Raw genomic sequence first — 27279 nt, 5'->3', positions numbered from 1 at the left:
GAAGGATGAATTTGGACGAGCAAGCTGCTCACACCTACGCATGAGGGCAGAGCGTGCCTTCACTCCCCTGAATTCTCCACAGTACAGAACAAACTCAAGGCCATGCTTCAAAGCCTAATTATCAGCAGACCACTGAGGTGATGATGGATTGATATGCTAATTGGTGGGAAGCTATGGTTAAGACGAGCTCACCAGCACTTGAAAGGCCAGCCTGCGTGCTGCTAGACGTGGGTGGAAAAGTACTGAGGAAGGTTAGTGTGTCAACCAATTGTAGGAAACCGCGTAATAAAGGGTCCTATAGTTTGTGTAGCCAATGGGACATCGAATATTTAGTGGTGTTCATAAGTGGTCATTTTAGAGGGAGGGTTTAGTTACCTCACCTGATGATAAGTAACCAATCACATATTCATACTGTTTAGGGTAGTATAGATTGTATACTTAGATGTTCACTAAGAGCCTATCACAGTTTCTCGTAGGTTTCTGTAGTTTGCCACGTAGGATGACGTTGGTAGTAACGTAGGTCAATGAGTTTTTGATATATAAGCTTAGTTTTTTAAGAAACTAGTTGAGTAAGAGGATCGAGCAAATTCTTTGATGTTCGTTTTACTCCCTGTTTTAGATAATTGATAATAAAACAGTTATCCTTTTTGCCAACTACCTGAGTCGTTTTGATTATTGATGTATGAATAACATCTGCATCCCCATCCATCTCCAGGGTAATTGCTACTCATCTTAAAGAGCTGAGGTTATTCAGTTCAGTGTGATAAGGGGCACATCACTTATATAATTATAATAGTAATAAAGCTATCACATTTTTAAACTGATTCATGCCAGACTCCTCCCACTTCTAAGCACTATAATAAGAGATGTTATATTTAACCTATTTAATACCCTATTTAATGATACACAACCTACCTCAGAAGGATGAAGATTGAAGGATGGGTCAGCTATGCCAAACATTGAGTTTCTGAAGTGTGACTGACCCCTTATTCGACGAGAGCGCTTAAATCATGAGCTCGCTAGACAGGTAACCCAAAATGGAAGCACATAGAAAAAAAACGATACCTTTATTGTCTGCTAAATTAATGAAAAAAGGATAGCAGAGGAGCGGAAAGGATTCAAATGCAGAATAGCAGGAACGTTCCCAGTGTTTGGACCAGAGGATCCCATTTCTAATCCTGCGTTCCCAGTTCAACAAAAACATTTGGATCTTCGGAAAAATCCCTTTGTCTTCCGGTTCTTTATTTATTTGTTAAATTCTGGAGTGCATAGAAAAAAGGAAAACGCCAATATATAGTGCACTGTTAGGCCAAAAAAGATTTATAGGAAGAGGTGTGGTGTGAATCATGGGTATCTTTTGGGTATGGATAGATTTTCAACCCCTGTGTTTTAACAAAGCCAACTACCGAGCTGTTAAAAGTGAATACTCCTTTCATCTGTGGTAGATTTTGTTGTAATAGTTGGGACTTTAGTGCTGATTATCAGTGTTTCTAAAGTTGCTACCACCTCTGGTTTCCAGTTAAGATTGTTTACAAAGGACCTCCTACCTATCATCAGGGTCCAGGATGATTTGGTGTTAGTTAGTTGAAGTAATTGAGAGGTCAAGGGAAGTGTGACTGATGTCACTTTACACGTCTTCTATGATCTTTCAGTTCCAGACTTCCCGCTTCAATTAAGTGTGTGATTGGATGCATTGAGATAATCCGAACACCACTGCGATTAAGTGTTATATTAAACCAAAAAGATTGACAAGCCGGCGGAACGGTGGAGATGGAGCTTGAGGTTCAGGTTTCTGAATTTGGAACCGTTTAGAGCCAGAAGATCTGGGTCCTAATTGGCATCCCTACAAATCACTGAATCTTTCTGTGCTTTCCTTATTTTTCTATTTCAACACTTTTCCCCACATGAAATCAAATGTCATCAGTGCACACAAATGGTCAACTGTAAACCGTTCACTGTCTTGCTAGGTGAGAGCTAGGTGAGAGCACTGTCATTAAAACTGGGGCTGGCTAGGTGGCCTGCCATTATCTCTGTTCGAACTCCTGTGACGTGTGAGTTTCCTCACTCCAGGTCTGTGCTGTTTGGAACCCTGTAGTCCACATTTGCAAAGCCTGAAAACGTTCACACAATGTGTGGAATTTCCCACAAAGTAGATTCCCTGGTTGGGTCATATTCTGCACACCAGGTCACCTCCACACAATCAGGGAAATGATGCTGCAAGAATGAGATCAGGCAAAGAAATATTGTCCAATGATACAATGTTATATTTTCCCTTCACCATCTCGCTACTACATAATACCCACAATGCTCTACTTTGTGATATTTTCGCCATATAATGAAAGAAAGAAATACTGCACATACATTAAATGTAGGGAAATAAGTGAAAAGAAGTACTCAAGGATACCAGCATTCATCATATAAACTTGTAAATGTATGTCTACACTTAATGAGTCAAAATGACAAAATTATGCAAATGTTGAAATGATGTCTGTAATTTAGAAATACTTCCTAAATAAAGCACTGTACATTCAGGACCTCGTTCATGCCTCTAGAGGAGATGGCTTAAACTTAATCAGTCTAAAGGGATTCTCTTTCGAGCAGGATTGTTTTCAAGTCGCCTAGGCAGCAGTGGGCGCTCCTGAATTCCAGACACTCTGAGGCTATGAAGGCATCTGCTTTAGACACTGCCATTGTCTTCTATGGGACTTCATTCACTTTCTGCATCTTGTTTCCACGCATGGATCCGAGAGTCAGCAAGGCAAAGGAGGAACTCAGGGAAAAGGCTGACGCCAAAGGTATGTGTGATGATGTCCCCTGTAGCCCTAAGGGTGTGTGGGGGAGTTATTCAGAGACACAGGGTATGGTATGGTATGGTATGGTATGGTATGGTATGAACAGGATACCCATACCTAGCCACAATGCGTTGGACCCAGGGGAGGGGACCACCGCATAGAGTCTTTTTACACTACTGAGCCATTGGACAATCTATCACAACAGAGTTGTGACATTTTCATTTAATTGCACAGTTTTTCCGTCATGCTCAACGATTTGGGGAAAGCGCTGTATAACACAAAATACATCCAAATACAATCAGGCAGACCTTTGTTTGCCTTTCTGGCCCCTTTTTGTGTAGCCCAATGTTGCACTAGTCCTGGATAAAAGCTTTGACATCAGATCCAAGAGTTGCGTCTTCCGTGGAATCCACTTGGCTTAGTCATGTGTGCTGAGCATTTCCTGTGGGTGTGCTGGTAACAATGGTGAAGTTTGGTGGATGCGGAGGGGGCGGGGAGAGGCAGTGCGAGCAACATAGGGCAGAAATGGAACAGAGTCACACGAGGCAGAATTGAGCCTGTCAGAGCCACATGGAGCATAACTGGGCCAAATACACTTCGGGCAGGAATAAGGCAATAAGAGCCCCCATTAGGCATACCTGAACAGTGTGAACCACATGTGGTGTAAATGAAGCAGTGCAATCCACATGGAGAAGAACTGGGGCAGTGCAGTGAGATGGGCAGAACTGGGGCAGTTGGAGCTGTTTGAGCAAGATGTAGGCCACTAAGAGCCACATGGAGCAGAACTGGAGCAGTGAAAGCCACATGGGGGCCATGCAAGAGACATATGTGGGAGAAATGAAGCAATGGAAGTCGCAGGGGGCAGTGAGAGCCAGATAGGGAACAACTGAGCCAGTAAGAGCCACATGGGTCCGACCTGGAGCAGTGAGAGCCACATGTGGCAGAAGTGGAAACCTGAGAGCCACATGTGGGAGAACTGGGGAATCAAAAGCTACATGAGGCAGAACAGTGGCAGTTAGATTCAAACGTGAGCAGAACTGGGGAAGTGAAGGCCACATGGGGAAGAATTGGGTCAGTGAAGCACATGCCGTCAGAGATAGGGCACAGAGAGCCACATGCAGTCAGAACTAGGATAGTTAGAGTCACATGAGGTAAAACATGGGTCATGAGAGACACGTACAGCAGAACTAATGCAATGAGAACCATATGTGGGAGAACTGAGGCAGTGAAAACCACACATGCCACAACCGGGGTGGGGTAGTGAGAGCTCCATGCAGCAGATCTGGTGCAGTGAGAGCCACATGGGGCGGAAATGCGACAAACCAGGGGGCAATTTGAACTGCATTTGAAGTAGAGCAAATGTTTCATGTCTTCCCCTGCAGAAATGCTTATGAATCCTATAGTGTCTTTATCTAAGTTCACCCAAATATTGAACTGTAAAATGCATAATTTCGACACAAAATGAATTCCTGGAACAAAACCCCAAAACATCGAGAATTTGTGTCGTTTTTGTATCCCTCTGCTGTATAGAATGTTACACAAGTGGGATACAGTTTGTTTGTTGCAGAGGAGCAGTTGCATGCCTCTGCAGGAAAGCCCACCCCCTACCTCCTGTATGTTGGATGTCTGAGATTGTGCCGTGTTTGACACCAGCGGTTGTGCCAATACCGCAGCGTATATTCGAAAGAAGATATCCAGTGAAACAACCCAATCAAATGTATCCCCGAAGAGACAACAATCTGAGGGAGGAACTCCCTGAAGGAATATGAAAAAGAGCAAAGAGAGAAGCTAGTGACATCACAAGAGACATGTGCGACGTCCCGAGATACTTGCTGAAGAGGATGCATGGATCCTACAGAAACAAATGAAGTAGTAAAGAGTCAAGTTAACTTTTAAATACGAAAAAGAAGATCACAAATGCATGAAGTGCTGCAGCGAATCAACCGATTAAAGACACTGAAACGCAAGGTAGACTAAGTCATTATAGAAGCTGGCTATATGTAGTGAATAGGATGCAGGCGAAGCCATCACTGTATGGAAGCTGGACATCGGTTTCATGAATTTTAGTGAGCCAGGACCCATGAAGAAGAAAGGGAGAATTGTGTTGCAGCAAGAATAAGCTGAAATTGTGGAGCTGCATGGCGAGGCTGTCTGAACTGACACTGAAGCAGCCAAGGTCGTCTATCTATTCTTGAAAGGAGCGAACGTGCGAAAGATGAATCATCTCTTGTCAAGGTGCAGGGAAAGAACACCAAGAGTGCCACGTTTTATTCATTTAAGACATTTAAAAACTGCAAAATGGACCAAATCGTGGTCTCCTGTCACGTGAGCCAAGGATGAAAATAGAGTCGAACTTGGAGTCCTAGAACAAGGATAGTGAGTGCCTGCACTCACATATATTCCCTGAGAAAAGGATACTTTGCAAGACCAAATTCAAAGACAATCTTCATGGCAGAAGGCATGGGTGATGAGAGATGTTGGGCTAATTGGGTAGGGCAATAGAGTCAGGCCCACCACCTTGCACTTGGGTCTGGGCTTATGTGCTGCTAAGTGAACCGAATGTTCCAGACATAGCACAAGCGTCCCAACCAATTATAGAGGTCTCTATAATGAAGGCACTTATAATTTGAAGACCAATTGAAAACAGTGTACTTAATGGTTTTGAAGAAGACCTGTTTTAGAGGTAGGCATATATTGTCCACCTGACAGTGGGCAGCCAATCATAATCCCAGTTCCCATGTAATGTATACTTAGATGTTCCCCATAAGCCCATCATAATCCCTAGTAGGCTTTTCATTATTTGCCACATAGTATGACATCACCTCGGATGTATTTTTAGTATAAAGTCTATGTTTTGTGAAAAGATTGGTGAGAGAAATCGAGAAAACGTCTCTTGATGTCTGTTGTAACTCCCTGTTTTAGATAATTGATAATAAAACAACACATTGACATCTTCCTGAGTTGGTTGGGTTATTTGGACTCAGAGTACTTCTGTGAACCCATCCATTGTATGCACGTTACTAAAGGGACCTAAGCTCACGTGGTAGCAGAGGATAGTTTAAATATCCAAACCAGTTTGTCTCTGGATTTTCGTACGATCGGGCATCCTCTGCCATTAGAGGGAAGATCGCAGGGTTTCCTGTGGAGAGCGGCCAATAGAAATAAACATGCAAGAAGAAGTGAGATGGTGGGCAGGTTCCCGTTTGACAAAATCCCCACCCGGTTTCCACTGGCACTTTGCGGTCAGAAGGCCAAGTGGTCAGATTGGAGGAGGAGTCGATACCGAAGGCCTCGAGTCAATTAACGAATGGTGAGTAGACTAAGGGGAATGGCAAATAAAGGGACAGGATTGTAATCATTTTTGAGTAAGGAGAAATATTGTGAAGAAGAGGTAGCGCCTAGAAGCCCTGGCTCAAGGGAGCCAGAAGGAGACATCTCAGATCCCAGTGGGGGAATAGTGAAATATATAACACGTGATCAGGATTACATAAAGTGAAGTCTCAAACCCTGTATAGGGTATAGAATAAAGGTGAGATTTAAAGTGATCACAGTTTTTATAAATGTGTAATGTTTGACGAGTTTGAGTGTTGTTTGTTGAGTAAAAATATCAAAGAGCGATAGAGATTGTGAAAAATTGAAAAAGTTGAGGTGCAACAGTGATTGAGTATAGCAAAGTGATTGGCACCAATCAAGAAAATATACATGCCAATCAAGGGAATAGCTACGTTAAGCAAGAGAATAAATACGCTGCTGGAATTAGAGGCTTGAGCAGTGATTGATGGTGCTTGCTCATATTTGTTGTTTTAAAAATGTTGACAAGTGGTGATTTAAGCCAAGGTATAAAGTTCATTTAACAGTCTGGTAAGTATCAACAGTAGATTGAGACGTGTCATTATGGGTGATTCTCCTCTCATGCATCTATGCAAGACAATGCCAGAGCATATGCCCAAGCTCAAACAGTATAGTGCGGAATGGGTAAAAGGCACGGCATATAAAATGTTCATGCGGTGCCCACAAGGGGGGGATCATTGTCAAAAGCGGTATTGCAACACATGACCACATACTTGTGTTAGGCAGAATCCAGGGCAGTTCCCTTAGAAAGCACTACCCCAGATTAGGACTACAGGTGAGAGCAATAAATCCCCTTTGGTATCAGACCGTACCACAAAGATTTAGTTGGTAGCTGTGGCTGAGCAGTCAGACTTATCTCAAGAGGGAGATGAGCAGTATTCAGGGTTGACACAATAGGTAGTACAGTACTATGGAGCAAGGAAACACTGGCCAAGGTTTTGTATTAAAAAGAGAATATATATTTATTTTATACACTTCTAAGTCAACACATAGGTCACAGTTAATAAAGTAAGTTAAGTTTAGTCAAAAGAAAAGCATATACAACTCTCTATTCAATGATAGATACGTTTGCGGTAGAGTGAAAACTGAGCAAAATGGCACAGTGAAAACCAACTACAAATGACACTCTGACAATATACTGAAAGGGAGGGAAAGCACAAGTTAAACTGAAATACCTTCAGACACCTCCTAGCAACATTTCCCTGAAGTTTTGTGAACAAGTAATGCACAGTAACACTTAAGCCAAAAGATAAGTGAATGAAAACTGAGCAAAATTGCACTCCGCAAGTTAAAACAGTAGGAAGGAAGAGGGGTTTAGAAGATTTAGGTGCATCCACACATTTCTCATTGAAAACTAATCTAGTGAGACCAGATCTAACAAATCTGCCAGAGTCAATAGGCCTGAGCCAGAGTCAGTGGTACAGGACCAGGAGCTTAGGAGCAAAAATGTTCTTGTAGCTGCAGTCAAGTCTTTAGTAGAAAATGGTTGAAGAGGTAGATGCGAGGCGAAAGACAATGTTAAGAGAGGGGGCGGCCGACCCCACAAGTAGTCAAAGGATTTAAAACACCTTTAGGGCTACCACAGAAAAAGGGCGGCCTGGCGGAACAATGTACCTTAAACGTGAAGAAGTGGCTCCTGCGGTGGCAGTTGTTCCTGATAGTTCCTGCAGGTCGGGGGATCCAACAGAGGAAGAGAGGCTCTCGTCGTGGAGGAAGGTTCAAGTCACTGCACTACCCAGGGATGAAACCAGCCGCAGTGCTGCCAAACGAAGTTTAAAAGGTAGGCTCCTTTTAATCGCGGTCCGGGTCGATAGCTGCCAGGCTATCTGGTCTCCAAGTGCTGAGCACTGTCGTTTCGATCAAGGCAGGTCCGAGGAAGCGATTAGTGAACTGGTTGACCCCACCAGCTCAAAGGAAGGAGGCTCTTTCGCTGAAGATCTCCTCTCGTCGTGTGGAAGAAAAGTGGTGAGACGATCCGGCAGGGCTTCACCGGTGGTGTAGATGCTGAAGATGTCTCTGGCTTCTCTCCCCTTCGGTTCCGTAGTTCCAGTGGCGACGTCTTTCTCTTCCAGTCCTCAGGACCCTGCTTTTATGCAGAAAGAGACCCATTCATACAGCCTAGCTGTCACTCACACAGTGGAGTGGTCATCTTGGCGGGAGACCCTCCAGCCTATCAGGTTAGAGTGCAACCTGAGTTGCTGTGGCAACTCTGTCCAGGGGTTCTACTCCCCCTTCCAAACAACAGACCCACCCCAGACTCAGCAGCGCCGAAAGGAGGGCTTCTGGGCAGAAGCCCGCCAAAAGAGCGAACAAAGGATCCCCGACATGGGTTAGGAAAATGGAGTAAGACTCGAGAAAGAAGTTTTATCAAAGTTCTGGCAAATAAAACCTACCGGAGTAAAGTTAATAATAAAATAAACCGGCGGTATGTTAGAGGCTGTCAGTAAAAGTGTTAGCCTCGAACAATGGGAAAATCCCATAGGAAAATATTTGCGGTCGAATATAAAAGGTAGTAACCACTGCCACCAGCCAGAAACTTTGTAGAGGGGGACTTTAAGGTACCCTCTCGAAAATGAACATAGGGGAAAAAACTATTAACCCCTTCCAGTACTTCCATATTAAGATGGGGTGTACTGGTGTAGTTCATAGAGATTGACTAGTAAAGTCACTGGGGACTTTACATGCCCTGGGAGACAGTAGTCAGTCCCAGGGAATGGAGTCTATGTTTGGGGTTCGCTACGGCACCCCTGTGTCACTGCACGGAGGGTGCTGTGTAACACATGTGCATAAAGATGGTTCCTATGGGTGAGAGAAAAGATCCCATAGGCATTAAACATAAAAATAGCCTAGAACACACATAGCAAAGATGCCTAAGAGTGGGAAAAAGAGTCTCACTCTTAGCAGGTAAAAAGAAATAAACCATTCAAATCCAGCAAAGCTGCTGGGGGACTCTATAGGTAAGAGAAATTAGCCATAAGTGAAAATTCTCCCTAACAAATTGCACACTGAGTACCCAGGGGAGAAATTAGAGAAAAGATTATCGATTTTAGAGCTCTGGAAGATGTATCACGAGCAAAGAGAAAACCCACCACCTGAGGAGGGGATGCTTAATCAGCATAAGGAGGAAGGCGTTGAGCCCTCAGCTCCCCTTACCTCACTTGAAGCAAAGGGTGTTGCTACAGAATAAATAGGAGTGTATCCCCTAAAGGAATTTAAAGCAGCGGCGGGGTATAGTAATCCAATATATGAACCCTTACAGTAGTGACTATAGTCCAGAGGAGAATAAGAGAAAGGAAAGGAAGAGATTTATAAAATCACACAAGACGAGGAAGAAAAGAGTGAACGGTCGAAATTGTCGACAGAGATAAACAGGGAGATTAAGAGATGGAAAGGCGAGAAGGATTAGGCTGACGAGATAGCGCTCCTGCAAAACAAATGGATGGGTGGACAGATATTACTTAAGATAGATGGGAAAATGATTGCGGAAGTTAGGCAAACATAAGATAAGGATGAACAAGAAAAAAGATAAAGAACGAGAGAAGAGATTGCAAGAAGATGAGCAGAGAAGGAAAAGCAAGGAGCGACAAGAGCAGATATATTGCTAGGCCCTAAAGACCCCTCATATGGAAACTAAGGCACAATCACCATTTGCTAGTGACACAACAGACACAAGGTTCGTTTTCCAAACAAGTCTGGTTTATTTCAAAGTATTCTCAGTCGGCCGACTGGGGTCTAACGTCTGGCAACGTGTGGTACCCAGACCTCGTGAGACGCAAAAGAGCGAGCAAGGCTCAAGCAACAATATTTATACATGACATGCAATCTTTTTGAAGGCAATTCAAACCGCCCATAATGTATCTTTCAGGCTAGGGTTCGATCATTGACAATCATGACAATAATGACACGTTATGACAAGTCCTTATTCAGACTAAATATACTTATTCTAGCAACAGTAGCAGAGACAGTTCTTTGTTATGGAGAACATAGAGCCCTTAGTACAGTAAGGATATCATGTTCATAGGAGAGAGACATTCTTTAGCACGTTATCTGGGCGTTTCTATTCATGTACCAAGGGTCAGACAGTTCTGGGGCAGAAAATACCAGGCTCTGCGAAGGAGCACCGCTAACAGGAATATAATTCATGCTTCAACTGTTATTGCTACAGAGCTTGTGGGACAGGCCGGCACCTGGGCCGCTGATTAGATGCAGTTTTAGCTCGCCTTCAAGGACGGTGTGAGGGAGGAAAACAATGTATTTCTGTATCGTCTGACATTCCTGTCTGTGTTGGCCTTTCAGCATTCAGGCCTTGGCCTCGCACCGTGCATGAGTTCAAAGTTTAGAATACATTTTGCAAAGCGGTTTTACAGAAAAGAAAAAGCAAATGGCGGTTATTCACACAAAATGGACGCCCTCTGGGTACTCGTAATACATTGATGATTCCGTGTGGGCGATGTGTGGTACTTGATGCGATTGACTTCAGGCCAACATAACATACATACTATACATACCATAGGGTCGTTTCTGGACTAACAAACCCTCCTATTGGCCGTAAGCAAAGAGCACCATCCATACATCGCATCTTCATCTGACCATGTGTCTGATTCTGAGATACCCATACTGCTATAATCATCATCAGAAATGTTAATTGACATGAATTCTTTGATTGTTTCATTTTCGTGTTGTACACCTCTATTTAATACGCGAGTAGCTCTCAATTCTATAGCGTGTAGTCATTCATTTGCAACCTGAGAGCAGAGGATTGGCATGCATTGTATGCAACAACAGCAGAACATAAGGATTCCATGTATCATGATCAATATTGCAATTAGTTTCCGTCCCCATGATCGCAATAATTCCCAGAACCATAAACCTATATTCAGATTCCAGCTACCTCTGGGGACATGAATATCAGAACTTAGGACTTGCAATTTCTTGATTGCTTCAAATATCGTGGGGGAGGAGTCACTTACAAATACGCAGCATGCTGACCCCATGATTTTGCACACACCTCCACGATCAGCCAAAATGATATCAAGGACCATTCTATTCTGAAGTGTCATTAATCAAACTGCTTTCTCTTCTAGTGTCATATTATAAAGTATATCTGTTGTTTCATTTATTGTTTTTTCTAACATCCTGGACAGTTTTCTTATATTCCATGAATTTATTGCTTGTCCCCAGAATGGTATAAATGATTATGCTCTATCGCCTGCAATCAGTCCTGCGGTATCATCTCGCTGAGGTCTTGATCGGGATAGTTTTGCTATTTCAGGGGTTTTAGAGAGAAATTCTCCAGGGAAAAGTATACCTAAATAACAGGTCCCTTCCCAAGTTCTAGGTAACCATGGATAGGCCTGATCTCCACATACAAAATAAACAGAACCTCCAATGTACAATGGTTCCCCTTCTTTCTTGAGCACTGCAGTATTCATGCATCTAGTAAATGTTCCCACTGGATAGGAGCCCTTTTTCCGTAAGCAAAATGGGACGGAAAGGGGACTATAATTAATAGTATAGGAGGGAGGAACAACATCTTTGTTCCCTACTGGAGCCATGTTAAAAGTGATTAGGGATTTGTGAGGCCCAAAAAACCTATCCAATGTTTTTTTTTTGTTATCTTGTTTACTTTGTACCGCTAAATATGGAACAACCCACCAGTTCCAATACCATTCTTCCAAAAATTGTTTATGTTTGGTCCATCCAGCTGACCAGTATTACTGTCATTCCACTTTCCATAAAATAACGCTCTTAGTGATGCATGACATGCAGTATTAAGTGGTAAAGGCTGCACATACCAACCTATTCCTTTTCCCCCATGTTGGGGTAAATGGGAACAGACCCAACAGTTTGAACTATTCAAGATAGCATGTGTTGTATTCATAATCAATAGCAGAGTATTATTTGTTTTGTTTTATTACTTATATTGCGCACCAGACCCAAGGGTAACCGGGCGCATTTTATACGACAGCTCAAAACTTTGTTACAAGATCACATGGCAAAAATAGCAAAAATAGATCAACAAGAATAATATACAACAAAATATACAGCAGTATACACAAAATATACAGGAATATACAGCATGTGGAGTGTAAAAGCATGTGTTTACGGTCCTAGGCAGAGATTCCTAGGCTTGAATATGTTCAGGCAGTAGATGATCTAAAGTGTATCTGCATTTTTGATCCACGTTATAAGGTTGTGTCGGAAGGTGGGGTAGGGTTGGTCAGTCTTCAAGGTGGATGGTAGGGCGTTCCAGAGTTGAGCTGCTTTCACCTGAAAGCTGCAGCCGCCGACTTTAGTCAGTTTGACTCTAGGTGTGGATAGGTTATTGGAGTTAGCAGATCTAGTAAGTCGTGTTGGTTTTAGTTTGGTGAATCTGGCAGAGAGGTACTGCGGTGTGGCGTTGTTAAGGCATTTGTGGACCAAAGAGGTAACTTTTAGTTGGATTTTCTCCTGAGTAGAGAGCCAGTTGTTAGCTCGTCTGAGTGTGGAGATGTGGGCTCTCCTGGGAATGCAAAGTGCTGCTCTAAGCGCGTTGTTTTGCAGAATTTGAATTCTTTTGATGACTTCCTTGTTAGCCCCAATATAGAGCGAGTTGCAGTAGTCCAGTTTTGATAACACGAGCGCTCTAGCGAGTGTGATGCAGCTATCGTTTGATAGGAAGGGTTTGCCTGCTCTTATGATTTGCAGGTATAGGCGGTTGCTGAAGCCATCGCATTGACCTGCTTGTTGAAAGAAAGGGTGGAGTCCAGGTAGAAACCCAGAGTTTTAACCGCATGGGCGGTTGTGATTTCATTGTTGTCGATATTGAAGGAGGAGTAGTTGGGGCCCAGTTTTTTGAGGGTGGGTGGTGTGCCCAGGATGATGATTTCAGGGTTGTCATCATTCAGGCATAGACCGTGTGTGGCCATCCATGCCTGGATGATGAGATACACTCTGTTCACCAAGGCCAAATCCTTGTCGTAATCACCGGTTAGTGGTAGGAGAATCTGGGTATCATCTGCATAATTAGTGTAGGTGATACCAAGAAGGTCCAGATTATCGAAAAGGGGCTTAGTGAAGATGTTATAGAGTGTAGGCGAAACACAGGATCCTTGGGGCACACCGCATGTAATGGGTATGGAGTCTGCTGCCGCAGTGGTGGAGAAGACTCTCATTGTCCTGTTATTGAGGAAAGATTGGATCCATTTTGTGGCTTCTTCTGAGAAGTGCACGGCTGTATCCAGGTGCCTGCAGAGGACCTTGTGGTCAACAAGGTCAAATGCGGCAGATAAATCCAGGAGGAGGAGTAAGGCTGGTTTGCCTTGATCCCTTAGCTCGTCAATTTGCACCTTTAGGTCTAAGAGGGCAGTTTCGGTTCCATGCTGGGGACGGAAGCCAGACTGCCGTACTCCTAGTAAATTGTTGTTTTCAAGGTGTTTCTGTATTTGTGAGTACGCCACTTTGTCTATGATTTTTAGGAGGAATGGCACAGTGGTGATTGGGCGGTAGTTTGTGGGTATGGCAGGGTCTAGTGTCTGTTTTTTGAGCAAAGGGAGTACCCAAGATTCTTTTAGGTTGCTTGGTATGGACCCTGTAGCGAATGAGGCGTTAATGAGTTTTGAGATAAATGGAGCCAGGTCTCTAGCTGCGTCCTTTATCAGTTGAGGAGGACATTGATCCCCCTGGCAATTAGATGGTTTGAGTGACAGTATGATTTTTTCAGTCTCAATAGTAGATACTTTTGAGAATTTGAAGCGAGGGTAGTTGGTGCTATTTTTAGGAGGGGTGATATCTGTTTTGGATTTAGTGTCGAGACTGAGCGAGGATTTTTTCGTGGCAATTTTAGATTGGAGAGATGTTACTTTATTAGCTAGGGCTTGCTGAATGTTGGTGCACCATGTTTTATCTTTGACACAGTTGTCAGGCATTGGGATGGGGGATTCTATTTCCTTCAGGATAATGAAGAGTTCTTTCACGCTAGAGTTGGCTTGGGCTATTCTATTGTTGTAGGTTTCCCGTTTGGCTGCTATTATTTCCTTTTTGTAGAGGGTAGATATATCACTCAGGGTGCTTTTATTTTCTTCCGATGGTTGTAATTTCCATGCGACCTCGCATTGTCTTTTTATGGTACGAAGAGTTTTTAGATAGGGGGTGTACCAGGAGTTGAGGTGGGCTTTAGGTTTGCTGCGTCTCACTTTGAGTGGTGCAATTATGTCCAAGGCAGAGGACATGACTTTGTTGTACTCGTACACTAGTGTTTCAGGGTCCAGGTTGTCTGGTTGTGAATTAAGTGTGGGGAGGATGAGCGGGAGTAGGTTGTCTGGGGTGATGTTTTTCTTATTTCTGGTTGGGATGGATGGTGCTGGCTGAACTAAGGCGGTAGTGGGTCTGATCGTTTCTAGAGCAAAAGTTATAAGGAGATGGTCTGTCCAAATTAGTGGGGCGATCGATAGGATGGAGGCATTGCAGTTGTGGTCTGCCACCCAATCGAGTATTCTACCCTTGTTGTGGGTGGGGTGAAGTACTTTTTGTGAGAAGCCTAGTTCAGAGAGTAGGTTGGCTATTCGAGTTGCCTGTGGGTCATTTTGGTCATTGAAGCCTAGGTTAAGATCCCCTAGCAGGATAACTTGTGATGATTGTTTTAGGTTGTGCGATAGGATGGTAGAAATGTCCTCCTCAAAGGTTCCAATAGGGCCTGGAGGTCTATAGATAAGGTGGATAGTGAGAGTTTGGGAGTTGTTAATAGCTAGTTTAGCTCTTAGGCATTCGCATGAATTAGTGTTGTTCGCGGGCACTAGCCTGATGGATAGGTTAGATTTAATAATAAGGGCTATGCCCCCTCCGCGGGCTTCGCTTCTATCTGCTCTTAGGATGGTGTAGTCGTTGGGGGTTGCTAGCATAATGGCTGGTCCTGCGGCGGCATGTAGCCAGGATTCCGTGATGGCCAGGAAGTCAAAGTTTTCTGTCTGGATAAGATCAGCAATCTCAATGGCATGAGCAATCAAGGACCTAGCATTAACTAGTGCACCTTTTAGAAGTGGGCTGGTGGATGGGGGCATGCATGTCTTTTCCTGGGTTGTGGCAGGAGTGTGCATACATGCATTTTGTGTCTTTGGGTGTAGGCTGTGTGGTTTTTCTATGCCCCTATTATGTGAGGGTTTGCTACGGTTAGATGTGGTCAGTGTTCTGGCGCGTGGTTCATATAGTTTTGCAAGTCTGGCTCGGAGTCTAGCATTTCTAGATATGGTATTGCATGGTTTAGATTCAAAGGTTCTAAGTTGTTGAGGTTCTTCAGTTAGGTCATTCCGACTTAATAATGCTTGAGGTAGAGTCTGTGTCATGGCCGGGGAGTGAGCTGAGCGTTGGGGGGTAGTGTATTCAATGGTGGGAGTGAGTCTGGGTATGTGGACTAGGAATGTTGTTAAAGTGAGAAGGGCTAATGTGGCTTGTAAGGTTTGCATCTTGTGACGTCACCGTGGAGGGTGGCAGAATGAACTAGAGTAGGCTGTGTAGTCCGGCCTGATCAGGGTTAGGGTCTGTGCGGATGAGGCAGTTAACTCAGGTATAGTAGATGGCGACTAAGTTTGGGATGGTGGCAAATGACTAGAGTACAATCGGCAGTACAGTTGGCAAGTACCTCTTTCAATAGGCAGGCTAAATGTAGCTAACATAGGCGGGCTGAATGCAGCATATTATCATAGGTAGGCTAAGTTCAGCATTCAGTGGGCAGGCTAAATGTAGCTATCATAGGCGGTACATGTACAGGTAGTGGCAGATAGGGCAGGTAAAGATAAGCTAACTATGGCAGTGTATCACCTAAATGCAAGGGTCTACTTTGGGATACATGAAGTAACTGGTTTCACCTATTGACGACCGTAAGGCATAGCACAGGTCAGCAGGCACAGCACAGAAGGGTACCACCTAAGTTCAAAATAGCACAATTGGGCAAAAATGCAGTGGGGTAGCACCTAAGCTCAGGATATGTCAATTAGGCTGGGACACAGGGCGCCGCGCCAAAGATAACTAAACATATTGGAATGCATTGGCTAAGGGGGCAATTTAATAAATTGAGAGTGATTGAAATGGGTGCAGCAGAAGGCACCTAGTTTTAGTGAGCTAAATCTGGGATGCTGGCAGTAGTGAGCGCATTCAGGCAGAATCAAACAGGCTTGTATTTTGGGCATTCAGGCTGAATCTGGTGTGCAGGTCACTAATATGATTAAACCGGACATTTGCAGCAAATTGAAAAGCATTTTGGTCCGTTAGTATTTGAGTGGCAGTTTTAACATAACAGTCCAGTGGTGCACACGGATTTTGCACTTTTAGATACTATTTCCTGGGGTGTCACAGACACACATGGTGCTGGAGGCAATGGGGTAGCTGGGAGTAGTGCAGTAGTGTTGGTCAAAAGTTACCTGGAATGAGACGGGCATGGGGTATGGCAGACGGCAGACTCAGGCATAAACAGGCACAGAAACAGGTGAAGTCCTTGTCTCCCGTGGTCCTTGGAGGGAGTGGGCCGGCTTCGCCTGCCGGTAGCCAATGGGTGAGGAGATAGGCCCAGTAGCCAATCGGGAGGCTGCTGGTAGCCTAGATAGGCATATGGGGCTGCAGGCAGGAAAGGGAGGCCATCTTGGAATGGCTGAGTGCCTCGTGGAAACGAATGGCGGCAAGGGCTCTCAAAAGGCTTTTTTAAATGCAGCCTGAATGGAAATGCACATCACTAGCTGTAATCAGTGACTGCACACACACAGCAAAATGCGGGATGAAAAGCGCATTTAAATATAGATTTAGCGCGGGTGCTTTGGCGCTTACCGTTTTTCGGTAATGATGAGGCTGGGTTAGTGGATGGCTCAGAGGGTCCTCTGCTCCTGCAGGGACATGGCCAGGAGCTCCTGCTCCTCAGGTAGGTGGTGGGGACTGTGGGGATTATCATAGCCTTCTCTGTGTTTTACTTCCTGTGAGGGGAGAGTGTAAGAGAGCACATGTACTGGGCTGCTCGTAGTAGGAGCATTGGTAGCAGGCAATGGGTACATAGCTTCCAGATACCAGAATGTGAGGACCAGTGTTAACAGAATGCAAAGCTGTATCATAATTATTAGCATATTTTTCCAAGCCAACATTTTCTAGGAACAGGCTTAGTCTCTGGCCCTCATTACGACCCTGGCGTTGGACCATGGTGCTAATAGCACCATGGTCCATGCCGGTAACTTACCGACTCCACCATGGCGGAATGGGGAATTACCGCCCCATTCCGAGGTTGGCGGGGGAGTAATTCCCCATGCCGCCATGGCCCTTCCCCATTCCCATTTTTGCCCCATAGGGCTCAATGGGAATGGGGAAGGCGCTAAGTACGGTGCCGCAAATTGCGGCACCGTACTTAGCACCAAGGTCCCTTTGCGGGTTGGTTTTTAATGCCTGCAAAAAGCAAGCGTTAAAGTCTCCAACCCGCAAAGGGACCTCGTAATCAGGCGTTAAGGGTTTAACGGCGCCGCCACCTTTTACGGCGCTGTTAACCCCTTAATGCCTGGGTTGTAATGAGGGCCTCTATCTCTATAATATCATCAGCGTAGGTGCAGGTAGGAGTAGGAGTGAGTGTATACATTGTCTGTAGTGCTTATCTAAGGAAAAAGTTTTCAATGTCCGTCACAGAAAAGTTCTCCACATCAACGCACGTTTAACGGCAAAGCGTCCAGGTAGCAGCAAAGTGGTCAGGCCAGTTCAGGCTAGACTGCTTAATAAATGACAGCAAGCTGGTGTAATTTCACACAGAGGTCCAAAGAGGCAGGAGCAAGCATCAATTGTGTCGATACCTTATGCCACCCCGCTTGTCTGCACAGGCTCAAACTGGTCCTTCACTTTTCAAAGATAGCACCGGGAAACCGTGTTTCAGAGCTTTCAATTTGATGCAGATTGATACAGCTCATACGCTCCCTTTCCCTAGTCATCCGTTTCCCACTTCATCCATGTTGGGAACAGAGGCAAAACAAACACATAGCTCACTTTTGATTTTGAGAACGTAGATTGTACCTTATGGCTCCAGGTACGGCGTGATCAATGAACAATGCACTTTCATTTCCAGATGCAGGATCAGTGCCAGGTTGCAATGCAATGAGTGATGATGCGGCAGCAGTTGGGCAAGGCTGAAGCACCTTTGAACTCTCAGTCTTTGTTGCAATCTCCCCAGGCCCTTTCTCGGGCTTAGGAAGTACTTTTGGCAAAGCGCTGGCGATGGTATCTTTAGGATCAAGTGCAGCTGTATTTCTTTTGACGTCAGGATCAGGCAGCTCTTTCAAAGGAAACAGAATTCTTTTCACATGCGTTGCGTGGATCCATGACTTGCGACCATCCACTCGGACTGCAGTCTGTGTAGCCAGGAGCACCTGATAGGACCCCTTACAGCGCGGTGTGAGCGAAGACTTCCTTTCAAAGTTCTTGGTCAGTATCCAGTCGCCAGGCTGCAGACAATGTCCTGGGCCGGTATATCTGACAGGAAGAGCCTCCTGCACCTGCTGATGAATCAAACGCAAGTTTTGAGTTAACTGTTTACAATAATCAATAAGCAAAGGGTGTTCTACATCCCTAAAACCCTTAGGTTGTGGGGCACTCCAAACATTTGCTGGTCTCCCCATGAAAATTTCATAGGGTGAGTGTCCAGTCCTTGCCCGTACAGAGGTTCTCATACACAATAAAGCTAGGGGCAATGCATCGGGCCATCTCAAATCACTTACCTCACATATCTTGCTTATTTTGTTCTTCAAAATACCATTCTGGCGTTCCACCAGACCGGCACTCATCGGGTGTCTGGCCGAATGGAATCTTTTGTGTATTTGAAGACCTGCACAAATCTGTAATATCACGGCTGCAATGAAATGCGGGCCGTTATCTGACCATATGACACGGGGTAGGCCAAAGCGGGAAAAGTACTCTTTTAGCATAACCTTAGCTGTGGACATAGCTGTGCAATCTTTAAGGGGATAGGCTTCTATCCATTTTCTAAATGCGTAGACCACCACGAGAACGTACTTATAGTTTTGGCACCTTTCCATTTCTATGAAATCAAAATGGATGACTTCAAATGTCATGGAGGGAGTGCCAAAACTTCCTGTTGGTGTTGCTGTCCCTTTTCCAATGTTATGTTGTAACCAAGTCATGCAGTTTTGGACCAATCTGTCAGCAGTTGCTCTGATATTGGGATTCTGCCATACCGTATCTAGATGCTGAATCATTCTTCTAACACATATGTATGTAGGACTGTGGCCCATAGTAACCATTGCTAGCACATAGGCATTTGGCAACATCCATCTTTTGTTTTTTTTGTCTACTCAACAACCTTCAAAGTCTAATTCTGCTGGACCCTCAGACCATGCCTTTATTTCATCTGCAGTAGCTTCTGCTTGCATTTCCTTAACTGTGGCAATCCCATTTTCTATCATGAGGGTACCTCTTTCATTCTTTCAACAAACATTTTTGTGTGTAAGTCAGTGGCAGTTTGTTTCGCAATTTTATCTGCAAATGCGTTTTCCTTTCCAACGTCACATGTTACTTTTTTATGCGCCTTGCATTTTATTATTGCTAATCGTTTGGGGAGCACAAGTGCAGACAGTAGTCTCACTATCAAAGTGCCATGTTGGATTTTTGTTCCATGTGATGTCAGGAAACCTCTTTCAGCCCATAATCGACCAAAATTGTGTACCAGTGTAGAGGAGGTCCCAGACATGGCCTGCACCCCTGCCCCCCATTTTGAAGTACCAGGAACTTACTCGCCAAGGTATGTGAAGTATGAGGAACAAATTAACCAACAGAGAGTTGCACTGGGACTCTGCCCAGTGTACATCAGAAGATCCGTACCTGTTGAAGTGCCCATAACCAGACAACCCTGGGCAGCACGGTACCCTATCAGACAGCCGTACCAGCCGCTGAGACGAAATGAAGAGTACCTACAGACGGTCCATGAAGAGACCCAAAGAGCCCTAATGGAAGGCCAGTGGAAATGACATAAGAGCCCAGACAGACTCGCGAATGAACAAAACGGCTATTGAAGATAGCATGCCACTGCGAGTAGCTATGAAAATAGATGTAATGGACACAGGGAAGAGACAATGTTAAAACGCAAGGAAACGTTTCTGCGAAACAAGATGGAAGCAACCAACCGGTTAAACGTGTGTAAATAGGCTTGGAATGCAAGAAGCTAAAGAAAACGATACTGCTTGCAATGCTTACTATAAGAGTAGAGTGGCAAGTGCCAACCATATATCTACCTCAACAAGGCCCATTATACAAGTGCGACTCCATTTTGTAAAGCAGAAATGTACTCAGGCTGTCAGAGGCCTAACAGGCAGAGTTTCAGAACACAGCCAGAGTCAAGAGAAAGAGCGGAATCGAAACTGAACGAAGAGCAGTCATGCCTAGGAAATCAAGGTCATCCAGAGAAAGGGAGGAGAGCATCAGCTAACAAGAAGCAAACTTCAGAGGATACCAGCCTGCCCCATGAAGGTTAAGATAAGGGGGGCCCATGCAGGTGGCGAGGCCGAAACAGAATTAAATACACTAAAAGCTGGAAACTGAAGCAGGTTCATGGTGAACTAACACGTGATCGGCCAGGCGCGAAGAGGTACTACCGCTTGATGTCACCCAGAATCCGAGGATGCCATAACTTTTCCTGATAAGAGGCTACAGTTCCGAAGCCGTACCCAGCCAACTAATTGACACATAGCCCAAAATACTGATTGATGGAAGGGAGGCAGGGTGAAACTTGGGACACCAGGCACCTGGGTGTCCATTCTGCATGCTGCTAATTAAACAAGGAGATTTATGTCTAGGGGTGTAACCTGCCCAATCACAGTGGACCAAGTTATCTAGGGTCCTATATATCGTAGAACCAATGAGATGTCGTACTTGTAGTGACATCTATCACGTGTGATGTAGAGAGAGGGGTGTAGACCCCCACCCGATAAGAGTTATCCAATCCACATGCTCCATTATTATATACAGATATAGCACCTATACTTAAGTTAACTTTCCTAACCAATTATATTGCATGACGAGTTTTGTAGAATTAGACGTCAATGATGACGAGATTTGCTTATAAAAGTTGCTGTTCAACAGAAGTTCGAGGAAGTTGGAGCGAGACAGGTGGTCGCAACGATGCTGATTCCCAACTGTTTCCATGTTTGATGTGCATGTCATTAAACGGACTTACCTTTGCCAAATTATTGAGTCATGTTGGAGTAAGTGAATCCTGCACCCCCATCCCTCACATGGTGCAGCTATCTTGTCTGACAAGTACTAGAGGGTGAGCACTGACCTATGGGCCCATTGGTGAATGTCTCGCTCTCTTGTACACTTGGTAGCAGAGAATGGTTTCGGTCATCGATTATGGATTATTGATTAATATAGTTATAAGACACCCATAGACGGACAGCATGAAGTAACTCTAGGCCTTCGGCAATATCACGAGTCCTTTCGCCATTCTGGCTGAGTAGGCTGAGAAGCTTCCTGTGGACAATGATAGTGTAAATCCATAAAAAATCTGCAGTGGGTCTGAAGGATCCCGCCTTTCCAAACATAGCCCTTCTCATTCCCACGGGCAGCCAATCAGACAAAAAAAACGCAAGAGGCTGAAGAGGAAGGGGCAGTGATCCCGAAGCTCCAGAGAGGAAAATGTGCGATCGGTGAGTGAAACAACAAACTTGTTACTTTGGCAAATGTCTTGTAGGCATTAGAACAAGCAAGGGAAAGGTAACGCAGGGTGACAGAGAAAAAATAAAATAGTCAGAAGTAGAGAAAACTATATATATATATATTAAGGGGTTAATAACTCGCGTATAATAGAGAAAAACGTAAGGTTACCGGGGGGGGGCACCCAAGAGAAAAACGTAAGGATTCGCCTTGTTCCTGCGCTTTAATAGAGCGGTCAGAAGAAACGTGAACTCATAGCCCATATAATAAGGGACAATTAGGCTACAATGACATTTAAAGGCGCATTAAAGGAGTTTGTTTAAACTCCATGACGGGGTATTGATTAGAAGGCAGGTATATGTATGACCAGCTGGTGTCCGTCTAGTCTGTCAAGTGTCTGTCCTATGTGTTCTGTTGTATGCTGAATGTAAGAGAACTGTATCGTTGATTGTGTGAGATGAAATTTGATTTTACGTGATTCTGTGAAGAAGAGGGAATCACCAATGAATTGATGGTTTTGAGTTAATTGATGGTATAAATTTTGGCGGGAAAAGAATGGATTGGAGATTGCGTATCTGGTGCTCCTCGCTCAGACTAGTAGAAGGATAACAAACTGTATAAATATTGTTGGTAACGGAATTCAAATGGAGGTCACCCCACTTGCGCACCTATGCAAGCAACTACCTAATCATGCACCTAAATTAAAAAAGGACAGCAAAGAGTGGGTTAAGGGTACCGCAGACAAGATGTTTATGCCTTGGCCATAGAATGGGTCCCTATCAAAAGCCGTCTTACAGCACATGACGACTTATCTACATGCCACATATACAGGCAAAAAGCTAGAGAAACGTCTTGCTGTTCTAGAGCTATGGAAGATGTTTGAGCAGACGAAGGAGGAAGAGCCTCCTGCAGATTGGATATTAAACGTATGCATGGAGGGGGGTGAGATACCTACCGCGCCACTGGCCCCACCTGAGCCAGCCATCGAGGGTAGTAAGACAGAGGGACTCTACCCGCTGAGAGAACTAAGGGCAGCCATGGGGTATAGCAACCCCGCATATGAGTCGCCTACGTATAGTAAAGACGACAGTAAAGAAAAGGACCAGGAAATGAATCTTGCCTCTGCAGTCCTGAGGGACAAGGAGTGACGCAATGAATAAGGAAAGGATCAGGCACAGAGCTGTGCATCTCTCGTTAAGGAGAGAGAGGGAAAGAAACAAAAGGGAAACGAATGTAGAACTGATGAGATAACATTCGTGAAAGACGAATGAATGGCAGGGCAGATATTGCTAAAACTAGATGGAAAAGGAAGCGATGATGAAATGCCAAGAGAGAGGTCTGATGAGAAGCAAAGAAGAGAGAGAGAAGAGGAAAAGGAAATGAGGGACGAAAGAATAAGAAGAAAGGATAGGCTGAAGCGAGAACAACTATATCGCGAAGAGCAAGAGAAACAGCTCGATCGCAACCAGAAGGCAGCCTACGACCAGTACAAACAGAATAAGCAAAGGTTGGAAGAAGAGCAAAGGGTACGTGATAAGAGAATGAAGAGAAGAGAAGATGAGGAAATTAGAAGGGCAAAGGAACGTAGAAACAAAAGGATGAGGGAAGTAGACAGAGCTAGAGAAGAAGCGAGGAAGCGCAAGGAAATAGATGAGGAAGCAGAACATAAGCACAGACAGAGGGCACGAGATCTTGAATATTTGGAGCGGGAAGTTAAAAAACCCAATCCTGTTGTAGAATGGGAAGACACAGAAGAATTCTTTCCTGCACATGACTCGGTACCAGGTACGAGTGGGACAAATATTGAGGATGACTTTGACACCAGAAGCATCGGGGAAACGATTGATAAGATATATGATAAGATGGGGCTAGAACAGAGATCCCATGGGGGGAAGGGAAGATGAGCGCCTGGAGAGCACTCAGCTATATGACACGGAGGATGTCACCCGAAGTAGTGGGAATAGGGGACTGTCCCTAGACAGACTGGAGATTGGGCAGGATGAAGAAGATGCAAGAAGTTGTGTAAACTGTGAGTATTCAGAATCTGACTCCGGTGGGGAAACGGAGGATGAGGCACACGAGGAAGGGAGACGGTGCGGAAAACTGCTCCCAGGGGACAGAGGGGCATGATGGTCAGATGCTAGCGAGGGCACAAGTAGGACACCGAAGACTGCCGCGCATTCCAGCCGACATGAAGAAACACACCATGGTCATAGGGGGGCATGAGCACCTGCCTATGCAGATAGATTAAGGGCATTGCCAGGGAGACGGCAGGGTGGAAATGCCACCCCAGCGATAGACTGCAGAGCTATGGGGAAAGAAAAGGAAGACTGCGCATTCCAATTCCCACTGCTAGAAAAAGGGGGAGCAAGACCACAATATATTCCATGGCCACACATGGACCGAGAGAACCTAGAAAATAAGCTTCCAATGCTGACATCGGGAGCCGGGAAGTGGATACATGAGTTAGAGAAAATGACTGGGGGTGTCACCTTAGCTATAGGGGACATTAAGGGTCTCCTAATTGCCATACTTGGTGAAAGAGCAGACGATGTATGGAAACAGGCAGGCTACCCTAGGGTAACCCTAATTAACACCTCCCATGACGGTGCACCATTTAATAATTGTAGAGCAGCAGTGTGGAAAGCGCTGCGAACGCTATATCGGGACACTTCTGATGTGGGAGCTATAGTAACACAGAAAATGAAAGAGTCAGAGGATCCGTTGATTTATATCCAGAATTTTCAAGATGCATGGGTGCTCGAAACGCATGAGTCTTGGACGAAATCTATCCCTGTATTCTACCACATATTATTCCAAGGGTTGCCTGAGCCAGTGCAAAAACAGCTCAAGAAATTGGTAGGAATAGAAGCCAAACCATGGGCTGAAATACAGATGACAATTGCTCTTTACTGTAAATTGTTGCAAGAAAAGAATCGGAAAAAGGAGGCAACTCGTAAGGGTGAGGAGGCGAAGCTGGTGCAAAAGAAACTCTCAACGTATGCTCTCAAGGGAGCCATGCTGACAAGCCCAGCTGAACCACGTACACAGCAGGCGACTAACCCATCGATGAATAATCAGGGTAACGTGGGATTTTACCCTAGGGGAAGAGGTTTTGGAGAAAGAGGATGGCAGAGTAATCGCGGTGGGTTTTGAGGTAACCAAGGAGGCTTTCAGAATAATCAAGGTGGCTTTCAGAACGCACAGATGGGCAGTCCAGCTACGCCAGATGAACAAATGGCCCGACCACCGCCAGTGTGTTGGCTGTGTGGAATGACAGGACATGTGGCGCGCATGTGCGGAAGCCAAGGCATGTGGCAGAACGGCCAGGGATTGGGAACAGGCATGGTGAATCAGCATGCCGTCCCACACCAGGGCATTGCCCAAAATCACACAGTACAGCAGCAGGCGTTAGGCTTGCAGCAAGGTATGCAGCAAGTGGTTCAACCCTCGAAAATGGGGAAAGTACCGCAGGGACAATCCCAGCAGGAACCGCCGCAAATGTCACAGGGCACAAGCACTGAAGGGGAGTCAACCCTGGAAATGGGGGAAATCAGCAAGTATACAGTGGGCCAAACCTATATATGAAATAGGACAGCTCACGGGGACTCTGTTCTATTCTATCAGTGACACCAGACCCTAATAGGGAACCTAGGGTGAATGTCTTCATAGGGGGTAAAGAATATTCCTTCTTAGTTGACACGGGTGCGACGCACTCATGCATACGAGAAGGCAAGTTTTCTTTGTCTGGCGAGGCCATAGATACTCAGAGTTTCACAGGAGCGCACAGTAGAGTTCCCTTTACAGACGCGCTCCCAGTCTCTGTGGGAGAGTGCGAAATGAATGTACCCTTATTATATTCATGTCAGACCCCAGTAAACATCCTGGGTCGGGACTTAGTGACTAAGTTGAATATGACAATCTCATTTACTGAGAATGGTATAGTGTGCTCCACTCCAGGAATGCATTATTCGAACGTGTGCAAAATGATCAGAGCATACTCCGGACGTATAGCCATGAGAGCTATACCATTAGAGCCATAAGTCTTCGCATATGGCGTGCGGGTGCTCATGGCGGGATTGCCAGGCCTCGCAGATAGAACTATGATGACACCTGATGAGTTCCTATTCAGACCAAGAATACCTACGCATGAAGAAGAGGGACAAGTATTTCCTTTAATGATACAATCTGCCGCAGTACGAGGGAAAGTGGTATTGGTCGAAGGATATGACGACGAAGGCAGGCAATGGGGTGCGATTATCGCCATCGAAGAAGGGTATCGAGTGACTGACGTAACCGATGACGATCTGTTCGAAGAATACCCTGACCTAGAAGAGACAAGAGTGGAAGTGAGTCTCATATTTTGGGTCAAAATGATGAAACGGAGGTGCCACAGAGAATGATGCTGGCACTGATACGTCCAGAATACTTCAAAGATGACATGGCCCAAGTGCCTGTCACAGTATGGACTACAGGGCCCTATGACGTAGGCCTCCTGACGGGGGCAGGTGAAGTAAAAATTAAACTGAACCAGGAGCAATTTTACCGAGAGCACGACAATATCCTATGTCTAGAGAGCCAGATGAAGGGATCGTGAAGACAATTTCCGCCATGATGGAGCAGGGCATCCTAGTGATGTCAGAATCACCTTGCAACACTGTGATTTACCCTGTCAAGAAATCAAAGGGAGGGTCTTGGCGTTTAATCCAAGATTTAAGAGCATTAAACGATATAGTTGAAGCTGAGTTCCCTCTAGTCCCTAATCCATCCACAATTCTATGCTACATACCCACTGAGGCAAAATATTTCACGGTGATTGACTTGAAAAATGCATTTTTATCAATCCCGTTGCACCGTGACTCACAAGACCTGACATCATTTACTTTCAGGCAAATGCGCCTGAAAAGCACGAGGCTGCCACAGGGGTACTGTGAGTCTCCATTCATTTTCAACAGAATCCTGCAGATGGACCTAAGCAATATTGCAGTAGACAGTGTTGTTTTGCAGAATGTGGATGACATTCTAATCTGCAGCATCACTGAGGAACAATGCAGCCGCGACTCTGTCCAGCTACTGACTATCTAGGCTGAGAAAGGATATAAAGTTGATAAGGAAAAGCTACAATACTGTCAGCGAGAGGTGCTGTACATAGGCCAGCTAATCTCACATTGGGGGGAAAAAGTAACCCCAGAAAGGGCTGAAGCTATCATGAACACTGTTAAGCCGCTCATGATAAAACAAATGCAGAGCTTCTTAGGCCTGTGCAATTATGTCAGAGCATGGGTCTTCGACTACAGCTCGTATACCAAGCCCTTGCTTCAGGCCCTAAAGAAGGCCCAGGCGACAAGGGAAAAAATCGAATGGACTGAGGCAATGGAAAAGGGGTTTGCAGAACTCAAGGGGGGCTGAGTGCCTCGTGGAAACGAATGGCGGCAAGGGCTCTCAAAAGGCTTTTTTAAATGCAGCCTGAATGGAA

The sequence above is a fragment of the Ambystoma mexicanum genome, chromosome 2q, assembly GCF_040938575.1.
Source record: "Ambystoma mexicanum isolate Mex_15411 chromosome 2q, UKY_AmexF1_1, whole genome shotgun sequence".
In the NCBI taxonomy this organism is placed as follows: Eukaryota; Metazoa; Chordata; class Amphibia; order Caudata; family Ambystomatidae; genus Ambystoma; species Ambystoma mexicanum.
The sequence above is the reverse complement of the archived record's forward strand: the minus strand, read 5'-3'. Positions refer to the sequence as shown.